At 53.5% G+C, this 22,218-nt stretch overlaps 2 long non-coding RNA genes across 2 annotated transcripts; both read left to right on the top strand.

The window, feature by feature from the left end:
• Window positions 1-2,302: 2,302 nt before the first annotated feature.
• LOC114017014 (uncharacterized) lies at window positions 2,303-9,619 on the top strand. The gene is made up of 3 exons (XR_008733259.1): window positions 2,303-3,316; window positions 4,532-4,794; window positions 5,296-9,619. It is a non-coding gene; the product is annotated as an uncharacterized LOC114017014 (long non-coding RNA).
• A 2,961-nt stretch (window positions 9,620-12,580) lies between these two features.
• LOC129736524 (uncharacterized) lies at window positions 12,581-21,786 on the top strand. Its single transcript, XR_008733260.1, has 2 exons — window positions 12,581-16,809; window positions 21,531-21,786. It is a non-coding gene; the product is annotated as an uncharacterized LOC129736524 (long non-coding RNA).
• Window positions 21,787-22,218: the final 432 nt, after the last annotated feature.

Below are 22,218 nucleotides of genomic sequence, written 5' to 3'. Positions count from 1 at the left end.
TAAAAGCAACAGGAACTAAAAGGGTCTTTGTGTCTGAAGGTGTTTCAGGAACAACGGTCCCTCTCCATCTCCGCTGCCGGCGCACGCCTGGCGCATCTGTCGTATCTGATGGCAGCAGCTCCATGGAGGACACCTAGGCCAGGATGTTCAGCGAAGCTAGCGCATGCTTACAATTATTAAAATCAGATCTAAGCAAAAGCTCAGACTGAAACATCCTTACCCATCCCCTCCACCCCGGAGGTGTCGGTTGCTGCTGCCGCCCACACCGAAGGGGCCCTGGCCGCATCCCGCACGCCTGCCCATCGGAAGCACTCGTGTGTAACACCAGCACATCAGCTGGCTGCTCCCAGGGAAATCAATCAGAAAGTGCTAGTTTTAGGTAAAATACTGAACTACAGTGGAGGCAGGGCAGAAGCCCTCACTATTTTTTGCCCTTTGTGAGTACGTACAGCCAAAATGATGTCAAGAAGCGGGCAGTGCCTTGGTGGCCGCCACAGATGGGAAACTGGGCAGGAATGCTGGGGTTTTGGTGCACTTCCCCATCGTCCCAGATGACGCTCGTCAGACCGATAGGGCTTGGACGGCAGCAGTTTTGCAGCGCCAAGGCCAGGGTTCAGCCACAGCAGCTCCTGGTGTCCCTGCATCAGCCCCCTCCTCCATATCACAGCTCCTGTGCAGCCAAAGGGCCTGGAAACGCTCCCCTCTCCTGCCGTCCTCTCTTTTCCAGACTAAACAACTTCATTTCTTTCCATCTTCCCTCATCGGTCACATTCCCCAGACCTTGCATGCTTTCCCTCCCTGCTAGACCAGCTCTGAGCCGTTCGCATCCTGCCGGGGAAGCAGGACCTGGAGCCGGTGTGGTACCCGAGCGGTGCCCGCGCCCCAGCCCCTCTACCGCACACTGTCCCCCGCGTGGGCAGGGGACACGGGCAGCGTACCCGCGGCCATGGGCTCTGCTCCCTGCCAGCAGCACGACTGCAAACACCCATCCCAGATAGCGCAGCCCTTTCTGTGTTGTTTATCCTGTTCTGCTGGGAACTGGCATTTGTGATAGATTGCGTATAAAAACCTACTTATAAAGCAATCTTTTCCTCAGCTGCCCTTTCAGTGGAGCCTGTCTGCAGTCTCTTCGCTGGGATGCATTGTTATTTCATGTGATGAGACATTCCAGAAAACGAAATAAAATAAAAATAGACATTTGGAGGGGCTTTTGTTTTGCTTTTTCACAGCTCCCCCCTGGTTTGACTCCTGTGAACACACTTGTCGAGTTGATTTGCTCACGCTGCCTCCTAAGCATGTCCTTGCACCGGAGACACTGCTCTTTTAAATTCAGCTTCTCAGAATTAGAAGAAAAACTTGGCAAAGCAACAATAGGGGGAAAAAAATATGAATAATCTCAGAACAGAAGTTGCATTATGTGATGTGGTTGCCATGTGGTTAAGCCTGAGAGAGGATCATGCAAGCGCATTGTGGGAAAAATGATAACAGGCGAAACAATCCGGAGAAATGCTGAGGGTTTTGTAATAAGAGGTTATAATGCAAACCCGGTGATACCGTGCCACGGCCTGATGCCAAGTGATCTGTGAGAATCCATAATAGCTGGGGGCGTGAGTTGGGCTGGCGATGAGGGGGGTTGTCATTGTCCCCTGTGCTGGGCAGGCTCAAGTCGGGTACCTTCGGCCATGCGGCTTTATGATGTGGGGATTGAGGCTGGGGGATGCAAGGCTGCTGGCAGTGCATGCACTTTGGGTACCAGTCCTAAACGTCAACAGGGCAAAAACCATCACACAAAGTCATGGCTTAAAGTACAAGACAGACTCACAGCAAATACTTGAGCTGTCAGAGGCGTCAATGGCTCCAGCACCTCCGAGGCAGCAGCCGGCAGAGCCTCAACGGCCACCACCGGCACTGACCAAAACGCACCCATTCATGCTGGCTGCAGCAGTCCTTGCCATGAAAAGCCTGAGTGCACCCCAAAATCTCACTTCACATCACCGACCAAGCTTCCCTCCCGCAGGTCACCCACCAGAGCCACACCTGCGTGAGAAGTTTCAAGTCCACACCAAAACAGCAGCGATCAGCGCAAGCTGCCACTCCCCCCCTGCCCAGCCCAGCTCCCACCGCGCCGGCCCCAGCCCCTTCCTGGGGTTTGCTCTGTACAAGGTTCCACCTCCGTGGCCATCAGAAAGCCAGCTGGCCATCACAGGTTCATGATCGAGCTACAGGAGTTGTCTCCAAAGCATCACGTCTGGGGGACCAGCTGTAGAGAAAAGCCAGATTTCAGGTAAGTGCAAATTCAGCTGGTTTGGGGAAAGTACTTATGAACTATAAAAACCCAAAATTTGTTCCCCAAACTGTATAAGCTGCGCTGGGGAACCGTTATCAGGGCAAAACCGACCCATCCTCCTCTCACTTGCCTTGTCTTGGTATGAACGTGTGAGTGGGAGGAAAGTCAGCGCAGTCAGCTGAGCTACGGGAAATTCAGAGAGCATGGGGAAATACATGCATTAAAAAAAAAAAAAAAAAGAAGAGGGTAAATTCTGTGAAATTATATCAGCAATGCGAATTCTACTCTTGCTCTTGTATTGCAACAGAATTGCGCGGCTCGCTTTTGGCCTGGATGGTGTAACACTGGCTGGCGCAGCACAAGGCAGAATGTGCCCTTGGGGTGGCAAGTCACCGGCGCTGTGACTCACGGGGGTTGCACCCAGTCGGGGTCCTGCCCACAGCAATATGTGAGCAAAAGCAAAGCGTGGGGCAAGGGGAGGAGGCAGACGGTGCTGTGACTTCCCCGGCTGCTTTCTCCTCAAGGCAGGGCAGCTTTTGGGGTTCCTACCCCCGGCTAGCACAGGCAGCTCCGGCCCCAGCTGAGCCCCCGTAGCACAGCAGTTGGGGTGCAGCTCTGGGGTGCTGTGGGAAGGAAGGTGCTGGCTGAGCAGCACCCTCCTAAATCTGAAGGCAAGGACTCTGCGGTAAATTAAACATGCCGTGAAGAACTGGCAAAGCAGCCCGCGCGCCGGCGCCTTGCTTTGTCTCGGAGTAATTTAGCAGGCTTTAATGAGAATTCGTTCACATTATATTGTGAATAGCCGCTTTTATGGGAGACAAGAGGTGATGAACTAGTCGGAGCGGAGACGACTGGCACAGATGCCACCATGCATCATCGCTCCCCGCTCCCCCTCGTGCCAGGGCTGCCGCAGAAGCACCCAGGGAAGGCTGGTGATGAGCAGAGATGGAGCAGAGGGAAGGGAAAGAGTGGGCTCAGCTTCTGCAGGGACAGACCCAACCTCTCCACCCCCTCAGGGTTGGAGGAAAGGTAACGGGGTTGTTCGGCTGTAGCTACAGGGCCAGCCATCCCACCGGTGAGTGGCACTGCCGTGATGCTCTGGGGACGCGGGGCCAGGCAGGCTCCCCACGGAGCAGCCCTGGGACCCCCACCACAGGGTGCTCCCACCTGCCACAGGGACAAGCCCGTGGCAGCGAGAAGGCTCGGAGGCATCGCTGCTGCCGGAGCCGTGGGGTCCCGGTGAGGGGGACGCTGGTGGCACCGTGCCCGCTGCCTCCGCCGGCGAGGACAGAGCCCCAGGACAGCTTTGCTTCAAGAGTGGCTGAGTCCATACAATTAGAGACTGATGCGAGGCGGCGGGATTCAAAACCCTAATTTGGCCTGATTAAAGCTTAATGATTCCAGCTTAATGATTAAAGAAATGCCCCAATTTCCTCTTTCCAAACAGCCCTCGCTGCCAAAACTCAGGTGGAGAGGACACGCATGGGGCTGCAGCTTGTAGAGACAACATGGAAAAAAATCCGGATTTCAATGGCTTGGGCACAGAGAGAAGGATTCATGCAAACAGATGAGCCAGTTAGCTAACGAAAGGGAGAAATTAAAGTGTTTTAATGAGGATTTCAGGATGAATAACAACCTGGCGGACTCTCAAGCAGAAGAGAGTTGTTGTCTGCAGTAATGTGAAGGGCAGCAGAGTCCAAGCTGGTGAGGGCGGGCTGCAGCCCCAGCTCCCCCCATCGCCCCCCGCCAGGCTTGCCAGCCGAGCGTCGCAGGGCTCGGGGCAGATGCACAAGGGGCCACAACGCAGGAAAATGTTCCAGCTCTTTCCAAAAAGCACTTCAGCATCACGTGAGGCAGCTTCCCTGGAGAAGCGCAGGCAGAAAATAAAACTATCCATCTGCGCTCGAGCTCTGGACCCCATTAGATCGGCGATCGGTGGGGGGAGAGGGGGCGGCCTCAATTCACACAAGGTGCTCTCTTCATGAAAGCATCTTTTGATTATGTTATTGCAGCTATCAAAATATTGCAGAGTTCAGAGCATTCCTCAGGGATCCCCGAGCTCTTCAAAGACCAGAGGACTATGGCTGGGGAAAAAGAAGCCTTTAATTATATCGGCTTCCATGCTTGTTTCTGCCGTGGAGTTCCTTAAAAAAAAATGGGGTTTAATGAGAAGAAACACATATGGCTTCATTGTTCAAACACGGAAAAATAAAGCCGATTTTTTTTTTCTTCTTTTTTTAATAGATGTGCAAGTTTCTTTTAGGCCCTATGGTATCATCCAAGGCTGCATACCACGGGGCTCTGGAGCACAGAAACCGTGCGCTGCGTAAATCAAAGCCCAGCTGCAGAGCTGCCCTCCCATCTCCACTCCGGGCAGAAGCTTTTCCTCTAAATCCCAGCCCAGCCCCAGCTGACGCTTCCACCATTCCCCATCGCTTTCACACACTCCAGCAGTGTTTTCCTCCTTCCCAGCTACTCCAGACTATGCAAGACCCCATGGCAGGATGGTAAGATTTCAGCGGGGCATTCTGCCACAAACCCAGTCATTTTGTTCAGATGTTCATTTGAATTTAAATGTAAAAGGCTCATTTTTATCCCCAAACGTAAATAGCAAATAGCAGAGCCGTGTATTACACAACAGAAAGCATGGGCCAACCCTACATTTTAAAGAACATATTGAGCACATTCTTCTAATAAATGATCCTATCTAGCAATCTTAATTAATGGGCTAGCATGTAGTGCAGCCCGCTGAATAAAGTATCGCTATCAGATCTGCAATGCTTTTGGAAGCTTTGAGTACTAATAAAGAGTGTTTTGTTCAAGAACTCACAGGGAACAATTACAAATAATTGCCAAGAAGGGCGTGTGCCTCATTTAAGTGACTACATACTAAAAATGATGAAGCAGAGTTAAAAAAAAATATAAAATCATAATTATTATCCACAGTAAGAGTGCCTAGCTTTGACACAGCAATTTCTGTCCTTCCCCACCTCCCTCCCTGCTCCCAGTGTTTTGCAGGATGAGCAGGCTGGATTCTCATGGGGCTGCTGAGGAGTGAGGAAGTTTCTGTAACCACGCAATAAATCACAGCCAGAGTCTGGGATATAAATTTGGACATTCTGATATATGCCCTGATGTCCCTCCCAACGCGCGCCCCCAGCCCACGCATCTGCAGTTGTTTGCTGCGAAGCCGCAAATCTGCGAAGCCCCAACGCTGCTCTGCAAAAGGCAAGGGCAGGCGACGCTAGCCATTGCTGCAATCGAGCTAACGAGAGAGCCTGCTCATTAACGCACCAGCCCTAACGTGATGTTTCAAATGCACACAGCACATGAAGAGCAGCGCTGCAGGGGAAGAGGAGCAGGTTGATCCCGTTGTTTTCTAGCCCAGCAGTTTTAAACCCGCCACGATTCTGTGAGTCTGTGATGCTGCTGGGACGTGCATCCCGGAGCGAGGGCTGCTCGGCACCGGCACCGGCGCAGAAGCAACTGTGCCTGTGGGGTAATGAGTGGTGGGAGCAGCCAGAGGCATGTGGTGTGAAGGAAAAGTAGCTACAGAGTTACAGACACCAGATCTCACCACACCAGACCTTTGCCCAACGTTTAATGTAAATGACAGCAGCCGTCTGTGCATTCACAGAATCACAGAATGGTTTCGGTGGGAAGGGACCTTCAAGACCACCCCGTCCCACCCCCCTGCCACGGGCAGGGACACCATCCCCCAGCCCAGGTTGCTCCCAGCCCCGTCCAGCCTGGCCTTGGGCACTGCCAGGGATGGGGCAGCCACAGCCTCTCTGGGCAGCCCGTACTAGTGCCGCGCCAGCCACACGGTGAAGCATTAAAGGAGTGATTTTGGTTTAAGATGCCCCCTTCCAGCCCACGTCACACGCCGGGTCGAGAGTTAATGAGTCACCCTGGAGGGGCTGGAGCTGCAGGAGGTGCACCCCGTTCCCCTCCAGCGGTGAGGCAGCGCTGAGCCTGCCTGTGCCGGCAGTACAGCCACAGAACCTGCATCCCAACCACCAAGTCCTTCCCCGAGGCTTTGCCTGAGAGATCCCTCACAGATCCCGCTGGGATCTACTTTTCTAACCCATATGACAGCAAGAGGCAGAAAATTTATTTCTGATGGAAAAAACAAACCCACAAACCAAACCAAGAAAACTCTTAAGAAAAGTCACTCACTGTAAATAAAAGATTTTCTGGGAATGTTTCCCCATCTTCCTCCCTTGAAGCTATGAAGCAGGCTGGGATTTTTTCACCCTTTTCCTGAAAATCAGGATCTCCATGCAAAGTTTGAGCTTCACAGGGGACCACGTTCACTACCAAAATACTTCACCTGTGCAAACACTTACAATTAAACAAAAAAAATGGTTTCCCAGAAAGCATTAAAATCTACCTGAATCCTCTGAGTTTTAGACTTTCCTGATTCCACATTATCAAAAAAACCCCAAAAAAACCAAACCCCAGAGCTTTCCAGGCTGACTGCGAGCACGTCGTTTTCCAGCTGGAGCTGGGAACAGAGTAAAGACGGGCAGTGCCTTGGGAATTTCTCTCACGGCACTCGATATTAATATATCCCCTTTAGTAACCTGCCTGCCTTGGTCCTTTCTAACAGTAAGTACGGTATCAAGTCAAGTCAAAGAAAAACCTTTAGAATGACCTCTCATGTTAGAAGGACTTACAAAGAGCAACTTCTTGAAAGGTTATAGCTGCAGCATTGGCATTTTAGCTGCCAACTTCTTTACACTCCTTGCTTTACATGGCAACAGGGGGGAAAAGTCTTAAACATACAGCAATTCCCTCCCCCAGTCAGCAGGACACTGGCACTACAATGCACAAATTAAAGCTCTGGCAATAACGAGCAGCGGAGATTGGAGACGTAGCCACCAATGCCAAAAAAGGCACATTTAAAGCCACCATAAAGACATAATTTTTCTGTGTTTTCACATGCAAATAATAAGCCAGGAGAGCAGCATCTCTGGCACGGAGAGCAAAGCAGGGTTCACAACATGCCGAGCCAAGTGTGTGGCTGATAAAGTTTAGCTGGAGAAAAGCTCAGACGTAGCATGTATGCCATCACGCTCCAGGTCTGGAGCCGACCCCATGCTGGGAGACCCCACATCTGGGGCACCCCCGCATGCTGCCCCAGCACCACAATCCCCGTGACCACCCAGGGTTGGGGACAGAGGGGTTTGCCCCATCCTCCAAGCCAGAGAGCTCGCCTCTTGCTAAAGCCCAGAGCCGCCACACCTCGTGGCTCAGGATCTGTTTCCAGCGGGACACTGCGGCAGGCATCCCCGCCTCCGGAGCCTGCCTTCCCCCACAGCGAGCCAAAGCTGACACCTGCAATGATTCAGGGGCTGGTGAATCCACGATTAAAGGCCAGTTATAAATCCAGCTCACCTACCAGCCGAGGCCAGGGCAGAGCACGGGTCGCAGTGGGATTTAATGCCAACAGCATCGCTGCAGCCCCAGTGCCCGGTGAAGGCAGCACCAAGCTTGCAGCTCACGCATGCTCCTCAGCTGAGGCTGAAGATGTGCTCCCATGGCAGCCTGCGCGGATGCAGGAGCAGTCGGTACGTGCTCACCGCAGGGCCCTTTCTTTTTAGGAAGGAGCTACTTCAAAGCTGCCAGAGCTCTGGGCTACGTTACTGCAAAATGCTTAACAAGTCCTGTGCCAGAAAATAGCTCAAATACTGTGGTAAAAGCCGCGGCGGCATCGGGGCCCAACGTGCTCCACCTGCCCAGGAGATGCTCCCGGCAGCGCGTGGAGCCAGGCGGAGATGCAGCAGCAGGTCCTGCGTGGCCAGAGGAGGATTTACACAAGTGCTGTAGTACCCTGGGACCCAAACCAGGCTCCAGCAAGAGGCATGTGGTGCCATGTCCTGTTACTGCTTCTGCAACACGCACACGGGGTTTCGGCTACAAACATCTCAGTTTGATTTCATCAGGCAGGAATGTTGTGAACTTCAGTTTAAAGAACAATTTTTTTCTTGCAGTTGCTTCTCCTGGTAGAAGTGGCTCAGTTTTTCAAGACTCGCTTTTTTCCAAAATAAAATAAGAAGTTAACTATTAAAATGAAGTAACCCATTGCCACATTTATTTCCCTATTGCGGCGTTTCAGAACTTAGAATAAAAAAAGGAAAGGGGCACCTTTAAAACTTTAATACCATTTAAATGTTCCAGTCTCACTACTGCACCAGATCGTTCAGTAAAGTAGCTAATTAAAAAATGGCTGCTGTGATGACAGACTAGATTAATAGTTTTTGAAGAGCAGCCAGTGCACCAACTGCTCCTGTAGCCATGATGAAAGCTAATAATGTAGAAAATTCTGCCAATTCTTTTAATTCATGAATATTTAAGCCTGTGAAAAATCTGTCAGATTATAGCACTTTTCTGGTGATTTTCTGCTTAAGTACATTTATGGGCAAATGCCAGTTGCTCAAGAAACTTCAGTGGAAGTTTTATTGTTTGCATCGCCAGAGCCCTTTCCCCTCTCCTTCAGCTGTTTAACCCCTGCCAAGGCTGCCAGAGCCAGGCGAGCCGGCTGCTCCCGACAGTGGGGCATCCAGGGGGGCATGGGCACGGCAATGCTGTACCCCGGCTGCCCCCCTTGCCGGAGCGAGGGAATAGGATGAAGCTTTTGGGTTACGCACCAGGATGGGAAGAAACCCACAGATGATTCTCATTTAGGGATGTCTTTACTGCAAGAAGCAAAGAAATAATTGTATTTCTTTTTATTGGAGCGCAGTTCCCTTGTGTCTCCTGCCTGGGCTCTCCCCAAGGAGCAGGGGCCAGGGGAGCCACGGGCTTTTGTGCTCTCCCCATTAGCCCCGTGTAATTAGACAAAGGGGCTGGCAGCGGGAGCGCGAGCGTGGCCACGGCAGGTCCCGGCAAAGGGGTCGGTGCTGGCACTGGCCGCGGGCTCGCCTCCCAGCTGGCTCCAGCGAGCCCCAAAACAAGAGACTGTCTGAAGCCACGAGTGGTTTATTGGCAGCAGATTCCCTGGCAGTTCCTCAGCGTGCTCCTTACTGGTGGGCTGCACGCTGCTGCCGTGCCAGGTGACTCATTTTACAGCTATTTAAAAAATAAAAATAAAGACGCCTGGTGGAAACGTAACCAGCTTCTCTGCTCCTCGAAGCGCTGGAGGCTGATGCATCCTGCAAGCGTGTGGTGCGGCGAGCACGGGGTTATCCTCGAGATCGCCGCAGACGGGATGCTCTTTTCCATCATCTCCGGTACTTTTCCCACCAAACCGGCCTGGTTCTCAGTGCTGAACTGCAGACCTTGTTCTGTCAGCTAGAACTGGAGCAGAATAAAGTCAAGCAGGCAGCAACAGCAATGGCCCTTCTCCTCTTCTCCTTTCCCATCAGGAAAGTTTACTTGGGATGTGGGGGAAGAGCCACGGGCAGCACAGCGTGCCAGTGGGATGCGGCCACAGTTTGGTCCTTTGCTCTCCAGCCCAGATGCTCCCATGGCAGGGATGAGCAGGTGGCAGGGCACGGGCAGCTTGCCCTGCACACAGGCAGCATGAAGGAGGGCAAGGTGGGGAGGGAGGCAGCAAAAAGTGGGGAGGAAAAAAAAAAAAGAGATGCTCAATGACCTCGTTTCAGAATATTTCAAGAATGTGAAACACAGAGCAACTTTGAAACAAAACTGAGGAAACTCCACCAAAATTCAGAACATGTCACCTAAAGCTGAAAACATAGTTTATCATCCCAAAGGGCTGGCGAAAGGGAAGTCCACCATGGCGTGGCACGCCGGGAAGGCTCACACTTCCAAACCTTGACTCCACATCTCCTCCGTGCTGCCAGGTTACATGAACCCTTTAAAATGTTCCATAACCATCACTGTGTAATTAAGTGCTTACAGGATTTACAAGTTCTTTGTTGCATGGTGGGGAACAGCTCCTTGAAAGCTCTCAGAGTTTACTGGGTCAGCCTAACCCAAAGGTCCTCACCTCCAGGAATAACTGGCCAACCTGGGCTGTGCGAGTCCACTGGCGCTTGGGAGGAGAGGCTGCTGCCAGCTCCCTGTCCTACGACAGCCGATCAGGCAGCGCTCACAGGTGCTCTGTCCAGGTGCCACGCTGGGAAGGAGCTTTACAGGCCTGGGGGGACTTAAGACCTTCACTGAGGGCCGGGGTTTCTGCTTGGCTGCCGCGGGGATGCACGCATCCACAGTGGGATGGAGGCAAACCTGGAGCACAGCAGAAAAGGCAAAACCTCCCTTCCTCTCCTCGTCACAGACCTTCAGCCACTTACAATGTCACTTCAGCTGAGTAATAAGCAATTATGATTTAATTACTCCAATGCTCTTCAGCAGAATTTTCTGAATAATAATAGTCACTTTTATGGCACCTCATTTATCCTTCTTCCTCTTCATCTGGATTTATCCTGCACCGTGGTGAGTCTCGGCACCACCGGAGCCGCTGGAGCCGGTCACCTTGCCTCCCGCTCCCACCGCTCGTCCGTGCCTTTGCTCTTCCCATCACACCCCCCTTTGCCATGGCACGGCGGCAGCAGCGACGGCAGGTTTGCAGCCACACACACACCCGTCCTGGAAACTTGCGGCTCAGAGAGAACACGACAAGTGCCGCTAATTCATAAATATTTAACACCCAAATCTGCTGCCTCCTGATAGATTTTCCCAGAGTTTCTATTCTAATACATATTCCACCCCCTTCCCCTCCCCACCGGCCCTCCTCAGGTTTTTTTCCCTTCCTCTTTGCCGGGCACTAATCCAAGTGCTGAGATGACTGTTTCACTTCCCTGCTGTCATCAGTTGTTTTTATCTTATCTGGACCGTGGATGCCAGTCAGCAACCCGCTGCGGTCTTTCCAGTTGAGTCCTGACCTCCGCAATCAGCCTCAAGATGTCCTGTAACAAGCAGATACGGTTACTCAACTTGTCCATCAGCACTTCTGGAGGGGGAAAAAAAAAAGAGAAAAAAAAAGAGAAAATCCCCACAGAGGACAGAGCTGACAGCTCAGGGTGGGGAGCTGCTGGGAGCACGGCAGCTCAGCGCTGGGCAGGCTGCTCCGGGAGGCTGGGCTGGGAATTCTGTGCCGAATGGGGCTAGTGGTGGTGCTGGTGCTGCACAAGCCCGGAGGTATGCGGGTGTTCCTGCGGGTGGGGATGCTGGCCCTGCTCCAGGACCCTTCGGCAGCAGGGCATGGCACAGCATGGCCTCCGAACCAGGGCAAGGGACACTTGCAGGACAAACTTCAGAGTCTCAGGGGGACTGGCAGCAGCAGGAGGATGCTCTGCCATCCTGGGAGTTCCCCGCCACTCCCCACCCTACTCAAACTGCCTCTGGCACATCTGCTCCATGGTGTCCATGCTTGGCCAGACCTCAGTATGCTGTCCCCATCCTGCCTGGAACTGGAGTTATCTCCTTCACGGTGCCCCACTGTCAATCAGATCCCCCTTTTTCCTCCCAAACTGGTGCTTCTTCCCTCCTTCGCTGTGCTTTGCATGCAGGAGCACCCACGTATGGCCTGGCTGCGAGGAGGGGAAGAACATCCACCTGGCAAAACAGAAGGACACAGCTTTTTTCCAGCCTGCAAGATGCCAGTACCACCTGGATCAAGGGGGCTGGGACTGACAGACCCCAGCGAGCACAGCAGGCAGCACCGGGGGCTCAGCCTGAACTCCAGCCGGGTGCTCAAAAGGAATCGGAGTGTTCCACGCTCTGCTGCGCTCAACCAGCAAAGCAGCATCATACAAAGAGCCACACAGAGCAAGAGGCACCACCAAGAGTACACCTCCCTGCTCTTGAACACCCTTCCTTCTCACCACACTAGGAGTGTGCAGTTGGTACATCATTTGTTGGACATTTCAAGCACACAGAAAAGGGTTGAGGTTTTCCCTCCAGAGTGGGAACCTAGATCTGGGGACTAAAAGACTTATTTTCTGAAGCTATCCTGTCTGGACTCTTGGGCGAATTCAATGTGTCCCCTTCTCCCTCATCCAGACCCCGAGGACTGAGGCCACCCTTTGCAAGATGAACCCCTTGGAGGGAGCCAACCCTTTCCCTGCACCTCACTGTCACTTGGGAAAGCATCAGCAGAGTTTATTGCTCTGACCTAGGAAAGCGCTCCTGCAGGCAGTGTGCCTCCAACTGCCCTGGGATATGTTCTCCTTCAGGTTGGACCACTGCAAGTTGGGTGCCCTGTGGGGCCAGCCCAGAGCCTGGTGCTGCCGTGTGCCAAAGGGACACGCACAGCACCACAGAACGGGGATGCTCACTGGTCATACGCTGAACACAGCAGCAGCAGCAGTGATTTAGAGCAGAGATTCGTTTCTCCCATCTCCCACGGCACCCAGCAGCAGAGTGAGCACCAGGAGCAGAGGGAGTGCTGGATGATGCTCCCTTGCGCCCTGCCCAGCCTCAGCTGCTCCGGAGCCAGCGGCTGCATCCAGACCATCGCCCTTCCCAACTGCCTCGTCCCCTTCCCGACTTGCCTCCAGCATCTCATAGCACCGATTTCCACAGTTAATTTATCAGTTTAATAACGGCATCATCAAGAAGGGTGAAGCAAGGCTAGCACTGAGCCAGCTCAACTTTATATCACCCAGAGTAAAAATGTCATGTAAGATTTACTCAACATGTATTTTATCAAAGTGCTCAAGCGCTGAAGTAAAAGGGCTTTTAGTTACAGCAGATTGAAGGGGGTGGCATGTGGGGAAGGAGGAGAGAACGGATGGATTTTAGCTCTGCCAGAAGCTCTTGTTGCTTTTGCATCAACATCTTTATTTTCTAAGAGAGGATTTAAGACCTTGTTGTGTATAAACAACCAAGACTAGAGGAACTCGAACGGTGAGGAACTGTAAAAGGTTATACTGAAAAATGCTATTAGTCTGCATGAAATAAGATTCTTCTTGGAAACATGACACTGAACATTTAAGGGAGGGGGAGGAATAGCTGTAAAATGGCTATAGAGAAGGGGTTACAAATTAAATATAATAAAAAGAATCCTTTTGAATGAGATCTTAATTTAACCTCAACATCATGACCATATATTTCAGGAAATTAATCCCTTGGCCTCCAATAAATCCAAAGTATAACACAACCACTTATGGTTCAGCAATGAGCCATTAGTATGGGCTACAGATCCTGCAAAACCACCAGACCCATTATTTAGGAACGTGCTGAATTACCCAGGTCTGATGCAGCTCATCAGCCACCGGGGCTGCCGGGCTGCCCGTAGCACTGGCCACGTCTAATACCTGCACCCCGGCCCCAGGGGTCTTCTGGCTTTTTTCTCTGCCCCGTCCCACCCCTCCCAGGACTTTGTTCCTGAGCAAACATCGCGCTCCCTGTCTGCAGGAATAACCTGGGAGAGGTCTCAGGGAGGAGGTCAGCCTCGCTCGGTGCCAGAGCCCGGAGGAAAGCCCCGTGGGGCAGTGGATGCCGTCCTGCCGGCGCCGTGCGGGGCTGCCAGCCTCTGCTAAACCAGCATTCATCCAGGGCTGGGTTTGTGCTGCTTTCAAAACAAAATAATTGGGGACAGAAGTGCAAGAGCAAACTTCCTCCGGAGCCTTTCCGAGCCCTCTCTGTTCCACTGCACGCGTTGCCAGCTTGGCACCAGGTTCTTCTGCATATGCCCCAAAATGAGGAAAGTAACTTCTAATGAGTCAAGAGTGTAACCTTGCTCTGAGAGCGAACATATGCCACCGCAGCTCCCTTGGCAAAGGCACTTGGAGCCAGTTGCTGGCGCTTCAGTGAAAGCTCTTCCCATCCAGGCTGCAGACACTTCAGGATAAGTGTCTTTCTTGATAAGGAACACGTAGACCAGGTGAAGAGCACTGAAGCTTTGCAAGCTTCAAAGGACCTGCTGGCAGAGGCTGCTGCATCCCTGCTTCATGTCAGAAGCAGCCGGCCATGCAAGCAGCCAGGTTTCTCCTAGAGAAATGTCCCTGCGAACCGATATGGATATTGAGGAGCAAGCGGCGATCTGGGTGGTGAAAGGCATCATTACAAACACCAGCTGCCCCGTGTGTTCAGACGGGGTGATAAAATCAGAGAGCACATGGACACGGACAGCTGCAAAGCCCCCAGCATAACCTTGAATCTTGAGAGAGCCCACACCCTCTCCCCAGCTTTCCTTTCCAGACAGGAGAAAGCAGCAGAAGTGGGAATGTGTCCATCCTGATGGGCAGTCCTGCAGAGAGCTGGCCCGGAGTAGTTCAAGCTGGAAAATGTCTTTTTGACAGGGGAAAAAAACCACTTTGCTATCTGAAAGCTTTTTGGTCAACAGCACAAATGTAGGGCAAAAACCCAACCATAAGTCCAAGAGCATCCCAGGAAGCAGAAAAAAAGGCAAAAGTGCAATTTTTGATGGGGAATCACAAACAGATGGGGAGGATCTTCCACCAACAACTCTGCAAGTCCAACAAACCCCTTTCACACGGTGCAACCCACCTCCAGGCTGGCTGACCCACCATGGGGCCGACAGAAGCCAGGAGACCACAAAACACCACACCAACCACCTTCAAGCAGCGAGTTTCCTGCATTTATGGCGGGATCTCCTATTTGTGGCCACACGAGGGGTTTCCCACCTGCAAAAATTGCCTGCAGTTGGAGAAGGCGTGAGGTGGGAACGAGGGGTGCTCTGCTTTCTCATCAACCACCAAAGTTCTCATTTATTGCACAGCCCGGTTCCCAAATCGCTCGCGTGGTTCTCGCTGAAGCGGATGCTGTGGTTTTCTTGTCTGAAATAAATTGCGCAACAAATTCAGCCCAGCGTTGAGAAGCATTAGCTAAAGCAAAACAGCTCTAATAGTGCTGGTCCTGTACGTCCCGCTGGGAGACTTTCAATTGATGGACTTACAAGAGATGAAATATTCAGTAGGATTAAGAATTTGGAGGAGGTGGAAATCAAAGTGAAAAAGAACACAAGTAAAAACAGCTTAATCCAGCCTTCTAGCACTAATTGTCATTGGGATTCAGGCTAAAACAAACACAACAAAACAAGCTGCCAATTTGAAAGGGGAAGGAAGAGGGTGAAGACGATTCCCATCGCATCGAAAGTAACCTTTTTATCTCCGCGCCACCGCAGACGGCAGCAGGCAGGCAGGGACCACTCCGTCCCTCCTGCCCTCACCATGGTCCATGCAGGCAGCCCGCCCCGGCTGCATGAGCAGGATCCATCCTTCCCCCATGGGCAGCGATGCTTTTAGCAAAGGTGCCACCATAAATGCCCCTGTCGGCCGGGCAGGAGCCCCCGGGCAGCCCCCGGGCTCTGCAGACCCCTCTCATCGCTCGCAGCTTGCGCAGGAGGAGCAGAGCCCAACACGTTGCCCTCGCACTGCTGGGGCTGAGTCGCAGGAGAGGCAGATTATCTTACAGCCGAAGCCGAGTTATCCAACACTGCAATTTAAGTTGACAATTACATGGTAACCGACTTGCACACAAAGAGAGGCTCTGGAAGTATTCCCAGAATACAGAAGTCTGACAGTATCCACCCAATTTGTTGCAACAACAAAGAATACTGGAATATGTCCTTTCATTTGGCAGAGGAGTATTTCATTTTTTAAGGCTAGGTGGAGAAATTTAGCCTGCTATTTAAGGAGCATGTTGTGCCTTGAGAGTGACAAGCCAAGAGTTTCACTAGAAAGCCAAACTCAAACACAAATTGCATCCTGCCACCCAGAAACTAAATTGCACCAAAGAAAGAAATTAGCAGGGCCGCATCTTTTGTTAGGGCCTGCGTTTTCAGTCTTAGGAAGACAGAAGTGGGGGCCTCTTAGAGCTGCCTTGTATGTTCCCCTTCTCTGCATTAGCTCCAGGAAAAACAACATCCCAGCAAGTACCTTTCATTTTTTTAAGCCCTCCCTTCATGGCAAAGCTGGTTCATTTGCAGCTGCCTGGGCTGCTGGGACAGACCCAAGGTGGCAGCTAAGGGAACCAGCTCGGTTTACCCACTGGTGGGGCTCGGCACCTCCCCAGGGCTCCCAGCAGACAGGTTTCCAGGTTCCAGCTCAGGATTTGGGAGAGCTGTGACATGACCATTTGCTCTGCAAGTGTCAAGAAACCACAATGTCCCGCTCACGTGGGGAGGTGGCGAGCCAGGGCCGATGGCACAGCAGCGACTGTGGGGACACAGAAGGAACCACTCATTAATTTTCTCATGTTTTCCTGATAATTTTATATCAGGGTCTTCTATTAAATACATAAAACCCCAACACCCCCCCCAAATTCTAACAAGGGAGATTCTGTGTGCCAGAAGATAACCCTGGCAAACTATAACCCAAAGCACTTTGTGGGGCCACAGGCAGCACGTGCTGGCTGGGGAAGGAGCGCTCCGGCACCCGCTTTGGCTCTGGTGTAACACAAACAAGGAGGAATAAAGACTTTACACCCCCAGCACAGACATCCCTAAGACGACTTCCCCGTGTTACCCAACCCTCGGGCTGGCGGCGCGGGGTGAAGCGGGGGCGCTGACAGCCACGGGCTCGGCTCCAGGCACTCCCACGTCACTGAGCCCCTCCGCCTCCTTCAAAGATCTGTGTCAAAAAAAGGTTAGTGGCGCAGGCATTTCTTGGGATTTTTTTTTTGGTTTTTTTTTTCTTGTGGCCGTGCTTCTGGTGGAAATTAGTCAGCTTTCCAGAGCAGAAACCTCAAGCCATAGCCACATTTCTGAACCGGCTCATCACTGCCACCATTCCACAAACCACTTCCTTCCAGGTTACTGGCAGCTGGTCCCGGCAGGCGATTAAAGGGCAGGAGCAGGGCTGGTGGCAAGGGGCTGCGCATCCCCGTGCCTGGGCTTTGCTGCCAGCAGGCAGCTCCGGCGCAGGGCGGCGGGACGTGGGCACAGGGCAGGGCGCACGGAGCCCGGAGTGAGGGAGGTGCGAGGTTATGGCTCCACAGGGCACTGCGGGCAGGCATGGCGAAGCCCTAAGGCAAACTCATGGGACTCGGCTCATCGGGATTCTGGTCACATCAGCCCCAGTCCAGCGCTGGGGTAGCCACAGATCCCATGCCGGCTCCGACAGTAGCCCAGGCAGACCCATCTCATGCCTGCCTGCACAGGCAGCACAGCCCCCCATCAAGGAGGCATCTTTCCTGGGGGACACAGGTTTTTATGGCCCTGCACATCCTTCCGGGAAGTTCAGAGGAGCTCAGGGACTCCTGAGCCACCGCAGGTGTCTGCCAGCAGCCCTGCCACCTTTGCCTCCGTCTCAGGGTACTGGAGATGCTGACCCCCAGCACGGGGCTGGGTGTGATGCTGGGGCAGGCAGAGCCCAGGGTGCAGCACGCCCAGCGGCACCAACCGCCTGCACTGCGCCAGCACACGGCAGAGAGGTTTCAGCAACAAGCTCTGAGCCAGAGCTGCTGACACTAACCCAGCACTGCCACGCTCACACTCCTTGCTTTTCCCCACGGAAACAAACCCTTGGCTCGGATTTTGGTTACAGGAGGTGTGGGTGAGTCCAAGGGATGGCACGGCACCAGCAGAGTCATGGCTGGCCCAGACACAGCCAGCTTGACACTCGCACTCGCAATGAGTGTTTCACAAGAACTCGCTGTGGATGGGAAAGTGCAGCACCTTGCTGAATCTGCAAACTGCTGCCCCGCCGCTGCTCCCCCCCTTCCCCTTCCCCTCCCTCCCTGCCCCACGCCTGCCCCGCTCCCCGTCTGCAAAGCCTTCCCACCTGGCAGAGCCAACCACTCCACCACGGGAGCTTTGCAGAAGCTGGGGGTGGAAAATTTAGAGCAAAAGAAAAAGGGGAAGAACTTGAGGAATGCTCGGAGGAAACGGAGAGCACAGGGGCGGAAACCCTGTGCATTTGTCCAGCTCAGTGCTGTAGAATTGACACCAGGCTGAGGATGTGAACCGCCTGAGATGAGCACATCCCCCAAGCCAAGGTGAAAGTCACGGCAACCAGAAGGAAGGACACACCACCCACAATGCTGGCAAAACCCTCCTCCGAGTTTCAGACGTGCCAGGGGAAGCAGGTGTGGGCCCACTTCTCCTGGGCTGATGCAACGGTGCAGCACAAGCCTGCGCAGAAGGATGGGAGTGAAATGAGAAAATGCCACCCTTTTAAACAGTCACCTTCCTCCTTCAGCCCTGCAAGGACACAGGCAGAGCCTGCAGCCACCAGCCATCCCAGAGCAGCATCACTGCTGGCTCCTGCCTGGGAGCCAGCCCTGTGCAGGACACGTGGGGCTGCAGGGCAGGATTTATCCATGTCATCCACAAGAGGCAGGACCAAGGACCCAGCCAGGACATGAGGCTGTTTCAGCACCCAGATGAGTTTCTCAAATTACTCAACAGAAACCAGCTTTATGCTGGTGAGCCTTTGAGCAGCCACAGACTGGATTGCCTCCCACACTGTGGTCCAGGGGAAGCGGTACACTCTGTCCCTGTCCCCGTGTCCCCATCCCCCCGAGCTCAGCATCCAGGGGCAGGCACAGAGGGGAGAAGTGGGACCTGCTGCTCCCACAGGAGCGGCATCGGCATGGACCACTTGCACCCCACCTGCAGCCATCAGCAAGAGCATTGTTGCCCTGCGGGGACGCTGCCAGCTGCCCGACCATAGAGATTTGTTTTCTTTAGAGAGGATCTCAGCCTGAGGGGGGAAAAAAATAAAAAAGACCCCCCAAAAAAGAAAAAAGAAAAGAAAAAGAAACCATGGCCACATCCTGCCTTAAACTGTCGCTCGTGATGTGTTATTTGCTGATGAGGATGCACGGAGAGTGGTGCTGGGGGCGGGAGCTCTCCTCCACTTGCCAAGTAACACTTCAGCTATGAGTCAATCGACCGAAGCCACAAATCCATTTGCTTATGAACACAAAACCACAGCAGCCCATGCTGCTTCTCAGGACCACATGTGCCACCACGTGCCCGCCACTTTGCCCAGCTGCAGAGGGGCTCCCTGCCCAATGGGACACGCTGCAACCGCCCCTGTGAGCTGACCCTGATGCTTCCCCAGCTGGGACCCCATGCCCTGTCCAGGGTCACTGCGAGGGGGCCTGAGCCCTCCCAGCACTGGGCTGCAGGGATGGGGCCATTGCACTGCCACAAGCAAGCTGGGAGGGGGAAAGTGGTGCCGGGTGCTGTCCCAGCTTCCCAGGTTATTTGCCCCACGGCGCTCCCGTTTTGCAGGCTGGGCTCCCTAGTCCATCACCGCACAGCACCATGGAGCAACGGCTCTGCAGAGCATCAGCCGTGCCCCGGCCCTGGCAGCGGCGCAGGGATCACACCTGCACCACGGAGCACAGCCAGCCTGCGCCCCCGCAGCCCCCACCCGCGCCTGCCAGCACAGAGGTGCTGCCACCCTCACGGGGCAGAGTTGGACCCTTCACCCATCGGTGTGGGGCTGGGTGGGGTGGAGGCTGGGACTGGGTAAGTCTCCTGGTATGCAGCGTTTTGAAAGCCCGGTGCTTTTCCCCTGTGGGTTAATAAACACTCGACGTGGGTGGCTTGTGACTCATGAGCTCCGATGCAGAGCGCTACAGGTGCTGCTAGCATGGAGAAATCCAGCAATACAACACTGGAAGAGGGGAAGAAAATCCTGAGCAATTAGAGGCTGCAACCGGGGGCCAACTGGGACCCCACGGGAGGTGCTAAGTGCTGTGGGAAGGGCACTGGGGGTCCCCCCCTTTGCTTCCTCCACCAAACACCCATGAGACAGCAAACAGCCACAGCATCACAAGCCCACCCTGGCCCACCCTTCATCACCCATCAGATGATGCCGTGGGGTGTGAGCAGTGCAGAGGGCTGCCGGGACATTGCAAAATGACTCCCCCGGGGCCGTCCATGGGGAACACAACCACTTCATCGCCACATCCAAAGCACACCTGCTGCAAACAGCTCTCCAACCGCAGGCAGATGGAGTGGGGCAGCCCCAGAGAGGGTCTGGGCAGCTTTAGGCATCACAAACACCACTGGTCCATGCACTGGCACAGCAAAGCATCCCCTAATGAACACACAGTAGTTGTGAGAGAGTCTCAGAGACCACACGTGCACCATGCACCCTTCCTCCAGGCTGCAGGAGAAGGGAAAATAACCGCCGGGTGCTGCTCAGTGACAGGGAGCCAAGTGCCCCCGCGCACCCGCAGGCACGCACCCACGCCCCGCCATCACCGGGACGGCGCAGCCTCCTCAAAACCGGGCCTCAGGTTCACACGACGCAGCATCTCCTCCCTGCGAGCCAGGGGTTATGCTCTGCAGCACAATTAGGAGGAGAAAAACAATTATGCGGTAGAAAAACATGCAAGAGAAACAGCAAAGCATGTTTCTAGGGTGAGATGTTATCTGTGAAGCAAAATTGTACTCTCAGGAGCTTTGACAGATTTAGAATGTTTTCCTGTGGCACTACATCACCAGGAGAAAACTCACACTGCCAAGCAAAGACACATCCCCGCCACCAGAGATACTGCCTCTGCCCCACCAGAGCTGCCAAGCACACTCACCCCCCGCCCCATCTCCTCCTCACCCCCTGCCACATCTCCCGGGGCAAAACAAGGATCAGCAATCACAGGTTCCTGGTGGGGAGAGAGGATTTAGAGAATTGCAGCAGGAACAAATGGCTGGAGAAGTCCCAGCACCTGTCAGTGTTAGGGGCAAAATTCATGGTCTGAAGCTGTTTCTGGTCAGGGCCAGTCCCCTGCCCACTCGACCAAAGGCAAAGGAAGGGCTTGGCTCAGCCGTGTTAATTCCTCAGCAGGGCTGTTTCCCTAATGAGCGCTCCCGAGTGCCAGAGGTGCCCAACCAGTCCTGACAAGGCTCAGCAGGACACAGCACCGAGCAGGATCTGGGGACAGCACGGGGAGCTCCCCGCATCCCGCATCCCCAAAACGGCACTGCCCGCCTCCTGATCCACATGGCCTGAGACACCTGCTCGGCCAGGACCGAGGTGCAAAACAAGACACAAACAGCAGGAACAGCCCAGCTGGCAAGGAGCAGGGTGCTCACTCAGCACCCACACCTTAAACCAAGGCTGGTAGTGCCAGTGGTCGGCTCCTGCCCTGTTGCAATCCTCGGGTACAAGACAGGAACCCACAGCCCAGCCCAGCTGGATGCTCAGCCCAGCTGGGGACACGGGGGCTGGCTGGATGCTCGCACTCAGCCTTCCCACCAACAGCCTCTGCGCAGCAGCAGCGACAGCCAAGCTCTCTCTGTGTAGACCAACAGCAAACCAACCCATTTCAAACAGGCCACCAACACCTCCAGGGCGGGAATACTCACCACTTTTTTTTTTTTTTTTTTTTTTTTTTTTTTTAATTAAAGCAACACTGCATGGAGTTTTTGGGAACAGCCACGTGCACCTTATCCCTGCTAAGGATTTTGCTCTTGGCTGCAGGTAATAACCTGTGCCCCAAGTTGGCTCAGCAGGAGCAGCACCCGCTTCAAAACCAAGGCTGCACTGGCATTCAGCAACAGCGGCACTGCCCCGAGGAGGAACCGAGGAGCCTCTCCCCTCCCTTCCACCTCCCGTTCTCTGCATTAACCTTTTTGGATCCTTTATTAAAGCAACTGAACAGTTTAGAGTTTTTTCTTCTCCTTTCTCCTGTGTGGTTCTCGGTGTAATCTGCCTTGAATATTTGATGTGGAATCCCTTGTGAGAACGAGAAGTGTTTTTATGGGCGCTGGAGGAAAACTCTTGCAAAGAAGAAGTGGTAATGAGTACCCCTGAGTACCCTCTTGGTTTCACAACCGCCTATGTTTAAAAATGAGCAGAAATTGGGCAAGTGGTTCTCATCTGGGAGCAGAGCAGCCTCTCGCTCCCAGCAATGCTCTGCCTTCCAGTAGCTCGGTACAGTTGAGCAACACTTGTTTATTCCAATTGAAGCTGACACCAGCAGCAGTCCAGACCAACCAGATGAGCTCATGTGTGTCCTGTTTTATTTCCAACGCAGATTAACAGCATCTCTTTAATTTCTAATGGCCCATTCTGGGATTTGCAGACAGTGTTCAA

Source organism: Falco cherrug, chromosome 7, assembly GCF_023634085.1.
Source record: "Falco cherrug isolate bFalChe1 chromosome 7, bFalChe1.pri, whole genome shotgun sequence".
NCBI classification, from domain to species: Eukaryota; Metazoa; Chordata; class Aves; order Falconiformes; family Falconidae; genus Falco; species Falco cherrug.
Note: the sequence above shows the minus strand (reverse complement) of the source record. Positions and strands in the feature narration are given on the sequence as shown.